Source organism: Schistocerca piceifrons, chromosome 6 (assembly GCF_021461385.2).
Source record: "Schistocerca piceifrons isolate TAMUIC-IGC-003096 chromosome 6, iqSchPice1.1, whole genome shotgun sequence".
NCBI classification, from domain to species: Eukaryota; Metazoa; Arthropoda; class Insecta; order Orthoptera; family Acrididae; genus Schistocerca; species Schistocerca piceifrons.
The window spans coordinates 48,615,972-48,631,174 of record NC_060143.1 but is presented as its reverse complement, the minus strand read 5'-3'; positions in this window follow the sequence as shown (position 1 = coordinate 48,631,174).

The window sequence follows — 15,203 nt, the reverse complement described above, 5'->3', positions numbered from 1 at the left end:
AAGCGGGATAAGGCGCAAAATGGTGAATATTTTAGATTGAAATTTTGTGTGAAGTAGTCATAAATTTAGTTGTAGCCTCTGTCGTGGACACAATAAGAACTGATTTCTTTAATGACATTCACTAATAACTTTCGCAGGAGATTCTGCTTATGCCTGAAGTGCATGGCTGTCAGTCAGATTAAGTTCGAAACCGGTGACTTCAATTTTTCATGCCGCCTGAACAATAGCCGACAGCGCTCACTCGATCCCCTGCAGGGTTTGTGAAACAAAGGGAAACGCATAAAAAAACTTTTTAGTTCCACTTCAAGTAGTCTCATGTTTATTACTAAAGTGGACGGCCGTCGATCAGATGACGTTTGAATCCGGTAATTCGGAATTTTTCATGGCGCCTGAACAATAGCCGTCAGCGCACGCTTGATCTCCGCAGGGTTATTGCGACAAAGGGAAACGCTTAAAAACACTTTATACTTCCACATTAAATAATTTTTAGTACGAAAAATCATTACCGTAATATTAAGTACAATATACAAAATGTCATACTTCGCAATGCGTCGCGTAGGCATACAGTTCTTCAACGGTACAGTACAAAACCATGTATCACCACAGTTGATGGCGTCAAGAATAAAATGCAAGTATACAATTGAGTAATTAGTTGTCTACTAAACATTTCCTTAATTTCTTTTGTTATTTGAAGGGAACACTGCATGATTCGCAACTGCAGCTCTTGATGGCGTACAAAACGCCTTTCTTTAAATATTTACGAGCTGGGGGGGGGGGGGGGGGGACCATATGAAGAAAAACATATTAAATAATCTTTTGTCGCTGGTTGTACACGGAGACAGGTACTGTTTGTTAACCTGGCATCCGTGTGATTATAACAATTTGTGGAAGCGAGTGCAGAGTGACCCAGAAGTCCGTTAACATTCGAAAATACACTGATTCACGAAATATTGTAGGTAGAGAGGTAAGAGTTGACAGTCATGATGAGGGTTTTTTAAAAATCAAAAACGAAATCAAAGATCGTCCAGCAGATGGCGCTGAACAGCAACACGCGAGCGAAGCTGTATGAGAACCGGGTATAAAATGAGCTGTAGTGAATGAGGGATGCCGATGCTCCACCAATGAAACACCACTGCATGACAGAAGTCACGGTGCGGTGTACATTTTATCACATCAGTCGTGATCGGACCCTTTGCCGTGGAGTAAATGAGGAGTCTTACTTTTCAAACTGTCAGCGTGAAGGGAGCGAGCCGGCCGGTGTGGCCGTGCGGTTCTAGGCGCTTCAGCCAGGAACCGCGTGACCGCTACGGTCGCAGGTTCGAATCCTGCCTCGGGCATGGATGTGTGTGATGTCCTTAGGTTAGTTAGGTTTAAGTAGTTCTAAGTTCTAGGGGACTGATGACCACAGATGTTAAGTCCCATAGTGCTCAGAGCCATTTTAACCTTTTTCTTTGAAGGGAGCGAGTTACGCCGGTAAGTTACAGAATCGGTTCATCCCTAGCCTAGCTGATAAACACCTGCAGGGAAGTACGACTTTCATGCAGGCTAGCGGTCCACCCCAAGATCTCCTGCGCACATCGTATGGTGAGGATCGCTGACTGAGCCCCCACTTCACCTCGGGCCGTGAGATTATTTGTTGTGGGGTAACTGTCTGCCACGATCCGACGGCAAATTTCTCACCATATCTACTGATAAATACGGCAAATTTCTCACCGTATCTACTGATAAAGAAAACTGATGCACGGTTTTATTCACAAGATTGTCCCATAACTACAGGTTGAGCATCTGTTACAATGAACATTATCTTTGCTAAAAACCAACTGTTATGTGCTTTTGTTGTGGTGTCACCGCCAGACACCACAATTGCTAGGTGGTAGCTTTTAAATCGGCCGCGGTCCGGTAGTATAGGTCGGACCCGCGTGTCACCACTGTCAGTGATAGCAGACCGAGCGCCACCACACGGCAGGTCTAGAGAGACTTACTAGCACTCGTCCCAGTTGTACAGCAGACTTTGCTAGCGTAGCCACACTGACAAATACGCTCTCATTTGCCGAGACGATAGTTAGAATAGCCTTCAGCTACATTTGCTACGACCTAGCAAGGCGCCGTATTCAATTGATATTGAGATTCTATTAATGTATCACCAAGAGCGATGTTCTACAAATATGGATTAAAGTTAAGTAATCCAGAAGCTACGTACTTTTCTTTATAGCATTCATTACGTATTCTGTTTCAGACCTCACGCCAGCCTGCGTGAGTTTAAGCGCGTGCCTTTCGGCTTCCTCTCATTGTGTCTAGGCTGTCTTGTCTAGACACAACATTTGTATCGTATATAACGCCTTGTGTTGGGTCATTTTGTGCGCTTTCTCGATAAAAACCCATGCCATTCCAAGCGTGTTAACTTTCGCCGGCTGGAGTGGCCGTGCCGTTCTAGGCGCTGCACTCTGGAACCGAGCGACCGCTACGGTCGCAGGTTCGAATCTTGCCTCGGGCATGGATGTGTGTGATGTCCTTACGTTAGTTACATTTAATTAGTTCTAAGTTCTAGGCGACTGATGACCTCAGAAGTTTAGTCGCATAGTGCTCAGAGCCATTTGAACCATTTTTTTTGTTAACTGTCACCTCTCTACCTACATTATTCCGGGATGTAGGACTGATGAGCAAGCAGTTTGGTCTCCCCCCCCCCCAACCAACCAACAGGGAAGTAATGAATTTTCAAATGTCAACGCACTTTCGGGTCACCCAGGATGTCATCAGATAACAGATCCAACAACCAGCGGATCTACTGTACTCTTATAAGGAATTTTATGTCGATGAAAGTTGTGTGTTTTCCTCCTTCGAGTCGCATTCTGAAGCAATTGGTTTACAACCTCGGTGCAGCCATTCAGTGATTCATTATTTCCACAAATCAGGTATCAATCAGACATCAATTATGACAGACAGAGGACCTTGAAAGGAATCATATCCTTAGAATGTGTGTGAGCGCAAGGCGGTGAATGGGGCGACTTGGATGAAACTGTAGTATTGCGTACAAGTTACCAGCATTCTGATCTTAATGCAAATACTTTATTAATAACTAACGTTAATAATGATGATATTTATAAAGGGAGGAAGGAAAGAAGGGGGAAGGAGATGTTTAGAGGTCAGGTCGACGACGATGTCTTTACTGACGAAGGACTAGCTGGTAATGGGATGGGTTTGTGAAAGAAATCGGCCGTGTTCTTTTTAGACAAGCTAACACAAAGTATACCATAAGCGATTCTGAGAAACCACGGGAAACCTACGGTATATGTAGTATCGTTAGAAAGTTTAAGTTATATCTGGATAAAAGTTGTGCACGTTGCATTTTATCTATCTGGAGATATTAGTGCCATCGGAATCATGCCAGTAGCGAATGTAGATAAGTTATATGAAAGAAGTCACTAGTCATTGTCGAACAAATATTTTCTGGAAGTGATTTTCGGAAATCTACAGATACAATAAATCAGAATACTCGAATAATAATCTCGATCATTCTCTTTTTCGTAGTTTCCTAATTTTTCTAATGAAACAGTTTTAAGGTAACAGTGTTGTCAACATCTGTAATAGCGTTCTGAAAGATATTGTCATCAGTTTGTCTTGTGGCTCGAACTATCTTCCGCAAGCTGTTCTAATAGATTATGAATAAGAGACAATTGTCTCATTAAACGGAAGCAAATAAAATTCTTTGGCATTCCTGTCGGAATAATCCATGCCTTTCGCAACAGTTAAATACAACGTATCATAGAATACTTTTGAAAATTACTTCCGTGAAAACTGAGACACCAGTGTAGAGGTAACCTCATCTAGCACGAAGGTTTTCGATCAGTCTCCTAGTATAACTGAATTCTATTCCTTAGCCACAAATTTTATCTTGATTTGCCGAATTTTACTTCGGTATAGACTGAAAATTTGAACACTTTTTTCAAATTATGAACTCCAAATATTTTGTGAAAGAAAAGAAATAATGAAGAGACATCGGAAACAAAGATGTGTATTTGTTGGCTGAGCGATCGGTAAAAGAGTTATAGTCTTATTGATTGCAAGACATCTGAATTGTAGTACTATATCGTATATTTCAAGAAATAACGGACACAATTTTCATTGTGGAAAACTCTGTAAAGGGCGGGATTATCCCTCCTGGCATAAACTCATAGAAAGGTTGTAGGTGATGCGGTGGGTGGTAGGGCGAGGCCCCGTATCAAAGGGCAGAGTACAGCATGACGCAACAGGAAATAGCGTCATTTTGCCGCATCTATCTTCAGCGTGTTTTACGGCCATGCGTCCAATGTTTAGAGCGGAGTTTTATATTATTGGAAGAGTGGTGATTGCTGTTTCGCCGTTGCAGATTTCATTATGGCTGACATAATGGGAACATAACAAATATTACCGAACGAGAGTGGTAGAGCTCCGTGCACAAAATTTTTGCCGACAGAGAATTCGTAGCAGAAAATGTGTCCACGCATACGGCATTACTCAGTGTTGCCATTTGCACCGAGAGAGAACAACAGGACAGCTGGTGCATATGACGCGGGAAAAAATAGCGAGCGCAATGTAGCGACGGCAAAGCCACCTCTGTATCTGCGCAGAACACATGACGGACGGTTCTTAAGTGTTTCCGTTCAGTTTCATAATCATCCATAGCAACATAGTCACGACATAGCGTATAACCAGCTCTACTCTCAGTAGTCCACATCGTACCATTACAGATCCGATACATTTAAGGATGCAGGACGGGAAATTACCTCTTCTAGGACCAAGTCAAGAGGATAGCTTGGGAAATCTCTTGTCATCTCCAATCTTAATAAGAGAGTAAGAATTCGCTCAAACAATGATTGGTAGCACTACGGCCGTTATTTATCTACTTTTGCTTTACTGCTCTTCTCATTGTCATCAGGGTCCGGTTGTTATGTGGACGAAAAAGCTTGTGGCGTTCCCAAGTCGCAGCACATTTATTGTAACCCTGAACACGTTAGGAACATCGATATCTACCTTATATCCTCAGTCGAATCCATAAGTGCGTAAATACGGTGAGGTATGCTGCCTGTATAACTGCGGTAGTGTTGTAGGCGCAGGACTTTTGCACGACTTGACCTCTCCATTATGTCCCATAAACGTTCGATGAGATTCATGTCGGGCGATCTGGGCGGCCAAATCATTCGCTCGAACTGTTCAGACTTTCATTCAAACCAACTGCGAACAATTGCAGCCATAAAAATTCCATTGATGTTTGGCAACATGAGTCCACGAATGGCTGCAAATGATATCCAAGTAGCCGAACATAACCATTCCCAGTCAATGATCGGTTCGGCAGGACCAGAAGACTCAATCAATTGAATGTAAACACAGTCCACACTGTTACTGAGCCACCACCAGTTTCACTGTGCCCTATTGACAACTTAGGCCAGTGGCTTGTTGGGGCCCGCACCACGTTCGAATCCCGCTGTCAGCTCTTACCAACTGGAATCGGCCTTATACGACCAGTCTAAGGTATCCAAGTCGTGAAAGGTCCAACCGATATAGTAACGAGAGCAGCAGAGGTGCTTCAGACAATGTCTTGGCGCTAGCAAAGGCACTCGTATCGGTCGTCTGACCATTAACGTCATATTTCACCGCACTGTTCTAAAAGATACGTTCGTAATTCGTCCCAAATCGATTTCTGCATTTATGTCACATGGTGTTGCATGTCTTCTAGCACTGACAACTCTATGCAAACGCTGCTGCTCTCAGTCGTTACTTGAAGGCTGTCGGACACTGAGTTTTCCGTGGTGAGAGTTAATGCTTGAAAATTGGCATTACTGCCCCATTCTTGACACTGTGGATTTCAGAATACTCAAATCCCTAACGACTTACGAAATTGAATCTTATATGGGTCTAGCTCCAACAACCATTCCACGTCCATAATCTGTTAATTCCCGTCGGCGGGCTTAATCAAGTCGGAAACCTTTCCACACGAATGATGTGAGTACAAATGACAGTTCCGCCGATGTACTGCCATTTATACCCTGTGTACACGATACTGCCTCCATCTTTACATGTGCAAGTCGCAACCTCAAGACTTTTGTCTCCTCACTGTAAGGTGTAGTCAGGAAAGGTGTTGGATGTCACACGTTCAGCAAATGCACTTTTGAGTGCAAGTAATGAAAATGAAGGAAAGTGGGCCGAGTTCTACCTACTCCATTTTAATTTTATGTTATTTCTACTTTAACATAGTATTTGCTGTTTCACTTGGGCTTAAATGGCATATTCATTAGTGGACAATCGTCGTCGCAAGTTCGATCATAAAAGTGAAAAAAGTATTGCAGTAATTACATACAAATGCGTTACAACCTCTCTCTCTCTCTCTCTCTCTTCCTCCCTCCCTCTCTCTCTCTCTCTCTCTCTCTCTCTCTCTCTCTCTCTCACTCACACACACACACACACACACACACACACAACACACACACACACACACATACACACACACACTCACACTCACACAAGCGTGGGCACATACAAGCACATACATTACATAAGGTGTAAGTTAAAGTTAAATCGATGCCATTCTTACTATGCTTGACCCAAAACAGTTGCTCCACATTTAATCACATAGTAATGTCACTCTCCTCTGTTATTACATTTTTATGTTTCAATTGTGAACAATTTTATTAGTTCATAGAAAAAGTGACACGTATGCCGGAGCAACCATCATAAAAGCTTGTTTAGGATATTACACTACTGGCCATTAAAACTGCTACACCACAAAGATGATGTGCTACTGACGCAAAATTTTACCGACAGGAAGATGCTGTGATATGCAAATGATTAGCTTTTCAGAGCATTCACACAAGGTTGGCGCAGGTGGCGAAACCTACAACGTCCTTACATGAGGGAAGTTTCGTACCGATATCTCATACACAAACAGCAGTTGACCGGCGTTTCCTGCTGAAACGTTGTTGTGATGCCTCGTGTAAGGAGGAGAAATGCGTACCATCACTTTTCCGACTTTGATAAAGGTCGGATTGCAGCCAATCGCGATTGCGGTTTATCGTATCGCCACACTGCTGCTCGCGTTGGTCGACACCCAATGACCGTTAGCAGAATATGGAATCAGCGGGTTCAGGATGGTAATACGGAACGCCGTGCTGGATCCCAATTGCCTCGTATCACTGGCAGTCAAGATGACAGTCATCCGCATGGCTGTAACGTATCGTGCAGCCACGTCTCGATCTCTGAGTCAAAAGATGGGGACGTTTGCAAGACAACAACCATCTGCACGAACAGTTCGACGACGTTTTAAGCAGCATGGACTATCAGCTCGGAGATCATGGCTGCGGTTACCCTTGACGCTGTATCACAGACAGGAGCGCCTGCGATGGTGTACTCAGTGACGAACCTGGGTGCACGAATGGCAAAATGTCATTTTTTCGGATGAATCCAGATTCTGTTTACAGCATCATGATGGTCGCATCCGTGTTTGGCGACATCGCGGCGAACACACATTGGACACGTGTATTTATCCTCGCCATACTGGCGTATCACCCGGCGCGGCGTGATGGTATGGGGTGCCATTGGTTGCACGTCTCTGTCACCTCTTGTTCGCATTGACGGCACTTTGAACAGTGGACGTTACATTTCAGATGTCTTACGACACGTTGCTCTACCCTTCAATCGATCCCTGCGAAACCCTACATTTCAGCAGGATAATGCACGACCGAATGTTGCAGGTGCTGTACGGGCCTTTCTGGATACAGAAAATGTTCGACTGCTGCCCTGCCCAGCACATTCTCCAGATGTCTCAGCAATTGAAAACGTCTGGTCAACGATGGCCGAGCAACTGGCTCGTCACGATACGCCAGTCACTACTCTTGATGAACTGCGCTATCGTGTTGAAGCTGCATGGTCAGCTTTACCTGTACACACCATCCATGCTCTGTTCGACTCAATGCCCAGGCGTATAAGGCCGTTATTATAGCCGGTGGTGGTTGTTTTGGGTACTGATTTCTCAGAATCTATGCACTCAAATTGTGTGAAAATGTAATCACATGTCAGTTCTAGTATGTCCAATGAATACCCGTTTATCATCTGCATTTATTCTTGGTGTAGCAGTTTTAATGGCCAGTAGTGTAGTTTAGAAAACTCATTGATTTTGTTTTAGACCCAAACATCGACTGGTTTCAGTCAAGGACCATCTTCACGGACAAGGGTTGAAATGGTTTAAGTCACAACACTGAATTTCTCGTAACTTAAACAGTGTGTAGATTATGTCGTGAATTTCAATATACGATACTGGACTTTTAGAAGCAAACATACCAATACCAGGTGTACACAGAGCAGTATTTGAGTATGGTGTGAATTTACAACATCACTCGTGATCGGACCATTTTTGTTCGTGGAAATGTGGGGTGCTACTTTTCAAACTCTTAGTGTGACGGGTGAGAAGTATGCCACAGAATCGCGTCACGCTAGACTGGCTGATAAACATCTGCTGGGAGGTACTATTTTATACCGAGTGGCACTCCACCCCATATTGCTACAAGCGTCAAAGTTCTCTTGCGCACATCATGTGGTGAGGATCGCTTGTTGGGCGCCGGCCGGAGTGGCAGAGCGGTTATAGGCGCTACAGTCTGGAACCGCGCGACCGCTACGGTCGCAGGTTCGAAACCTGCCTCGGGCATGGATGTGTGTGATGTTCTTAGGTTAGTTAGGATTTAGTAGTTCTAAGTTCTAGGGGACTGATGACCTCAGAAGTTAAGTCGCATAGTGCTCAGAGCCATTTGAACCAGCTTGTTGGGCCTCCACTTTTGCCATAGTTGGCCTCCCACTGGGATTACCACAACTGGAAAATCTACCGAGATCGACCGACTTCATAAGCGATGCTACAACATCCGATTGCAATTTCTCATCATGCCTACTGATATGCTGCACAGTACTGTTCGCAACATTATCACTCGTTTGCTGGTACTGATGTTAAATGACGGCAGATATGTAAGCATTTCTTATAAGGAACATCGTCTAAAAATCAGTTGTTATGTTACTGCTTTTGTGTCATATGAAGCATCATCTGTTGCTCGCTTTATATGCTTTTCTTCGTTTCTATAAAACGCAGTGTTATTTCAAGGATTAGCAACAAGTATTACTTCTCTCTCTGCATTATTCCGTAACATTAAAGGACTTTCGAGTCGCACTGTACACTACAGAACTGCATTTATCTGCTGTCGTAATTTCTCTGCGTGTGGCCCATTGAAGACGTGCAGCTATATTTTGGCGATAGGATGATTTTCGATGCGAGAAAAATCTGAATATTTTCAAATAAAATATGTGGCCGATAAGTGAGTGAGATATTTGGTGATGCATTGTTTGTGACCACCAGACTAAACAACAGTATGTCACAGTATCTTATAGATACAGCTTTAGAGTTATAGTATGCAGAAACAGATGGCGTCAGTGGCCGCAAGGAGTCATTGACGCTCCCCTTGGAATCTTTTTGACGCGTGGCTGTGATATGGATCACTTTTTCCTTTCCTTTCCTTCAGCCACAGCTACCCGTACTAGCATAAAAGTAACCAGACAAAAATTTGATGAATACCTCTGGACGAACGTGATGAATATGACTTGAACAAATTTCAAACAACATACCCCGCGTGATCAAAAGTGTCCGGACACCTGGTTAAAAATCACTTATAAGTTCGTGGCACCTTCCATCGGTAATGCTGAAATTTGGAATTCAGCATGGTGTTGGCCCACCATTAGCCTTGATGACAGCTTCCACTCTCGCAGGCAAACTTTCATTCAAGTGCTGGAAGGTTTCTTGGGGAAAGGCAGCCCATTCTTCAGGGAGTGCTCCACTGACAAGAGGTATCGATGTCGGTCGGTGCGGCCTAGCACGAAGTCGGCGTTCCAAAAAATCCCGAAGGTGTTCTATACGATTCAGGTCAGGACTCTGTGTAGGCCAGTTATGTCGTACATCCACTCCACCACAGGCCGACCATTATGAATAGGTGCTCGATCGCCATCCACGAATTGCTCTTCAGTAATGATGTTCACCGGGCTTTCGTCATACCCAAACCCTGCCATCGGATTGCCACATTGTGCACCGAGATTCGTCACTCCGCACAACGTTTTTCCACTGTTCAATCGTCCAATATCTACGCTCCTTACACAAAGTGAGGCGTGGTTTGGCATTTATCGGCGTGATGTGTGGCTTATGAGCATCTGCTCGACCATGAGATCCAATTTTTGTCACCTCCCGCCTGTCTGTCAAAGTACTTGCAGCAGATCCTGATGCAATTTGGAATTCCTGTGTGATAGTCTGGATAGATGTGTGCCTATTACACATTACGACCCTCTTCGAATGTCGTCGGTCTCTGTCAGTCAACAGACGTCGGCCTGTACGCTTTCCTGCTGTACGTGTCCCTTCACACGTCCACTTCACTATCACATCGGAAACACTGGAGCTAGGGATGTTTAGGAGTGTGGATGCCTCGCATACAGACGTATGACACAAGTGACACCCAGTCATCTGATGACGTTCGAAGTCCGTGAGTTGCGCGGAGCGCCCCATTCTGCTCTCTCAATGACTACTGAGGTCACTGATAGGGAGTACATGGCGGGAGGCTCTAAGCACTATGGGACTTAACACTTGAGGTCATCAGTCCCCTAGACTTAGAACCACTTAAACCTAACTAACCTAAGGACAGTACACATACCCATGCCCGAGGCAGGATTCGAACTTGCGACCGTAGCAGCAGCGCAGTTCGGGACTGAAGCGCCTAGAACCGCTCGGCCCCAGAGGCCGGCCCTCGCGGTAGGTTGCAGTACAATGCACCTAATTTGAAAAACGTATTTTTTTGTAAGTGTCCGGATAATTTTCATCACGTAGTGTAGCTCGTAATGAGTTCGACGAAATTTTGTGTATGCAGAAATTTGACGACTCTCATTTTAGAAGTGAATATTTGGGCTGATACCGATTTTCGTTGGACATTGCACTTATTGGTGACAGCTGTTAGGTCTCCTGGATTTTCATAGCAAGAAAGTTAATTTTAAACATGCCATGTTGTCGATGTACAAGACAACTTTTCTGTTCGTAAATAATACTTAATTTGTGAAAGAGGTAGAATATACGGTATGTGGACTAGCACTAATCGCACTGGACGCCTATGAGTAACGGATGACATGAATTTTAAATTCTATTGGCAGATGATAAGCGGAGAGAAATACTCCCGACACCCCCGATAAAACCCCCAGATTCCTTAACTATTAAGGTTTGAGTCGGCAGCTCGTGGTCTCGCGGTAGCGTTCTCTGTTTTCGAGCACGGCGTCCCGGGTTCGACTCTCCATGGGGTTAGGGATTTTCACTGGGCTCGAGATGACTGCGTGTTGTTGTGTCGTCTTCATCACCATCATCGTCATTCGTCCACATTACGGTCGGAGGAAGGCAACGGCAAACCAACTCAGTTACGACCTTGCCTAGTTCTGATATGCGGGTCTCCCGTATCGTTCCCCTACGCTCTGTCAAGAAGCATGGGATTACATTTCCATTTTCCATTAATATTTGAGGCTTTTACGTAAAAAAAACATCAAGTTTCGTAACTCTGTTAGGAACCTGAGCGCTCGTAATCCTGTGTATCAGTGTCCCCACTATTGGCAAGTTACAACGCAGACCTCATAATCTGTCACAGTGCTGTTCGTTGAACAGTTTTGTGAAATTAGTAGTACCAACGTACTGCCATGCTTGACACAACCTACAGCAAAATTTTGATAGCAAGAAATCAGTGGATATGCCCTGTGGTGTCTAATTCAGATATTTTATTTATTAAACCAGCATGTAGAACTTTATACATTTTACCGTGGAAGATCGAAGCGATTTCACAGATTAACGGTAACTATATTATTACACATATTGCCACAGAGTTTTCCACACAGAGAGAAACTATTACGAGTACTCCATATGTGCTCCCTGTTGTTTCTGCTTTTCTAGGGTTTTATGCATTTATTTATTTATTTCTAGTTACCTGTCTTCTGACTAGTTTGCTGCGGCTCACCACGAATCCTCTCCTGTGCTCGAGTCATCAGTCTTCTGATTGGGCTGATGCAGTCCGGCACTAATTCCTCTCATGCGCTCTTAATCTCAGATTAGCATTTGCAGCGTACGTCCTCAATTATTTGCTGGATGCATCTCGAACTCTGTCTTCCTCTTCTCGTGCGCTCTTAATCTCAGATTAGCACTTGCAGCGTACGTCCTCAATTATTTGCTGGATGTATCCCAAACTCTCTTTCCTCTACAGTTTTTACCCTCTGTAGCTCCCTCTAGTACCACGGAAGATATTCGCTGATGTCTTAAGAGGTATCCTATCAGTCTGTCTCTCCTTCTTGTCAGCGTTTTCTATATGTTACTTTCCTCGGAGATTCTGCGGAGAACCTCCTTATTTCTTATCAGTCAATCGAATTTTCACCATTCTTCTGTAGCGCCACAAAAATGGTACAAATAGCTCTGAGCACTATGGGACTTAACTACTGAGGTCATCAGTCCCCTAGAACTTAGAACTACTTAAACCCAACTAACCTAAGGACATCACACACATCCATACCCAAGGCAGGATTCGAACCTGCGACCGTAGCGGTCGCGCGGTTCCAGACTGTAGGGGCTAGAACCGCTTGGCCACCCCGGCCGGCTGTAGCACCACATCTGAAAGTTTTAGATTCTCGTCTGTTCCTGTTTTCCACAGTCCATGCTTCACTACCGTACAGTACATGCTCCAAAAGTATATTCTGAGAATTTTATTTCTCAAATTCTGGGCAATGTTTGATAGTAGCAGACTTCTCTTGGACAGGATATCAATTCGATAATCCATTTCTTCACACATGCCGTGCAGCATGTCCCTACCAATCTCTTCAAAAGTACTGTACATGCGATGTCACCATTCTAGTAGGTTTGTTGGTAGAGGAGGAGAAAACACTGCCTATTTCACAAATTCCACGCATAAAATCGCAAGGGGTTATATCGGGTGGTCATACCACCGCAAGCGCTCCATCGGTTTCTCAGTTTCTTGTTTAAGAATTCACGAACATTATGGTGGATGTGGGGTGGAACAGTATACTTTTGGTACCGAACGAGGTGGTGCTGCGGCTAGCACACTGGACTCGCATTCGGGAGAACAACGACTCCAACACCCGTCCGACCATCTTGATTTAGGTTCTCCGTCATTTCCCTAAATCTCTCAAGATTCCTTTGCAAGGGAACGGCCGATATCTTCCTTGACACAGTTCGAGCTCGTGCTCCGTCACTAATGACCTCGATGACGACGGAACGTTAAACCCAATCTTTCTTCCTTCCTTCCTGTTGGCAGGTGAAATCCACACTTTTGGCTTCCAGTTGTGCCATGAGCCAGATACAAGTGCCCTGTAATGGACTTTTCTCACGAACAATGCTAGTTAGCATCACAAAAAGAGCAATATTTGCAATGTCCTACTAAGTCGAGGAATCTATTGAAGGCCTTCATCGGTATACATAGTGATAATGAATGTAATGAAATCTAACGCGCTCTTGAGTGCTCACTTCTGCCCAGAATGATTGTAGTACCTATTCACCCAAGGAATTTACCTGAGAAATGGTCACCGAAAGACGACATCACGTTCCAGTCTCACAGACAAAGCAAAACAAGCCTTGTGTTTCAACTCAGATGTCTAAATCATACCAGCTCTACAGAATTCGATAGTAACAGAGTGAAAGATGTGTTTCACTTCCTTGCATCGATAAATTAACGTTAAATGTAGTGAGTGACGATAATTTGTGAACGCGTCGACCCCTTTCTGATTTATGCATGTAATATTAGGTGGGGATCATATACTGCACAGCTGTTCTACGTGCTTCTTAACCAGAGCACTTCCGCCTTGGTCTTCCTTTTTCGTTGTTCCCGCTTGGTTCTTATTTATATTATATATTATATTATATTCTTATATAGTTTATACCCATTTTTCTGAGAATTCCAAACGTCCTGCACTATTTTACGTTATCGAATGTTCTATCCAGGACGACAGATCCTAAGAATTTGTCTCGATTTTTTAAAGTCTAGCTTTGTTTATCAAGTGCTACCTCACTACTACTTCTATGGTTCCTTTACCTATCCCAAATCCAAACTTATCATCATGTAACATGTCCTAAATTTTCTTTTTCTTTCTTCTGTTAGTAATTATTATCAGCAACTTTGATGAATGAGCTGTTAAACTAGTTCTGCAGTAGTTCTCGCGCTTATGTACCCTTGACATCTTCACACACTCCCAACTCCTTAAGTCAGGGCTACATACGAGAACTGCTCACTTGCTTGGTTACTGGCACTGCGGACAGCATAGCCACGGTGAGGGTGCAATACGCGCACAGACTTGTCTGCATCGCTGGAGAACCTTTCTCGCTGGTCGCATGTGAAGAAAACATGGCTATTTCAGACTATAGATTTAAGCCGTCCTCTCACGGAAAATAAACGCTGACGTGGACTTGGAGCTGTACGAGAATCATGACTCGCTTTCAATTACCTAACAGGTAATAATTTTTAGGGATATTTCGGCAACGTGCAAAGAAACGCTTAACCAGTAACAGGCAAGAACGTTCTCTCTATATCATAAACACACATTGAGAGACACCATATTGGATTTCACTGTTTTCAGTTGAAGCCCATATTTGGTTGGGTTCATATTATAATTTCACTCCTATTAATATCTGCCGTTTCATAGCACCACCACTTTGAGGATGACTCGAAAACATATCGTTATTGGTAGGATTTGTTGTAATAAGGGACGGGAAGTGACACATCGGTGGTTAAATATTTTTCGTATTACAAATTATGTGTTACGGAAGTATGCCAGTTCAAGGCAACGACACACTGAAGCTTCATCAGAAACCCATTACTCTTGGCACAATTTGTTGTAACTAAATGTCAGATAATAGCATATTGGCGATTAAAGCATTAATAATATGTTCATATGAGATAAGAGTTCAGCGAAGCGTAGTAGATGGAGGTGCAGACCTAATGTGTATTTGGTTCGTATGTTGCTACACCTATACCATTTTTATTCATATTCATGTTTTTTTAAAAGGTTCTGGAAATTTTTTGATAATTTAATGGACTTATGTCCAGTAATACTGATGCTTTGTAAATGTAAGTGCGCTCTCTCAGGAGTAAGTTTGTTTATTTCGTGAACATATCAGG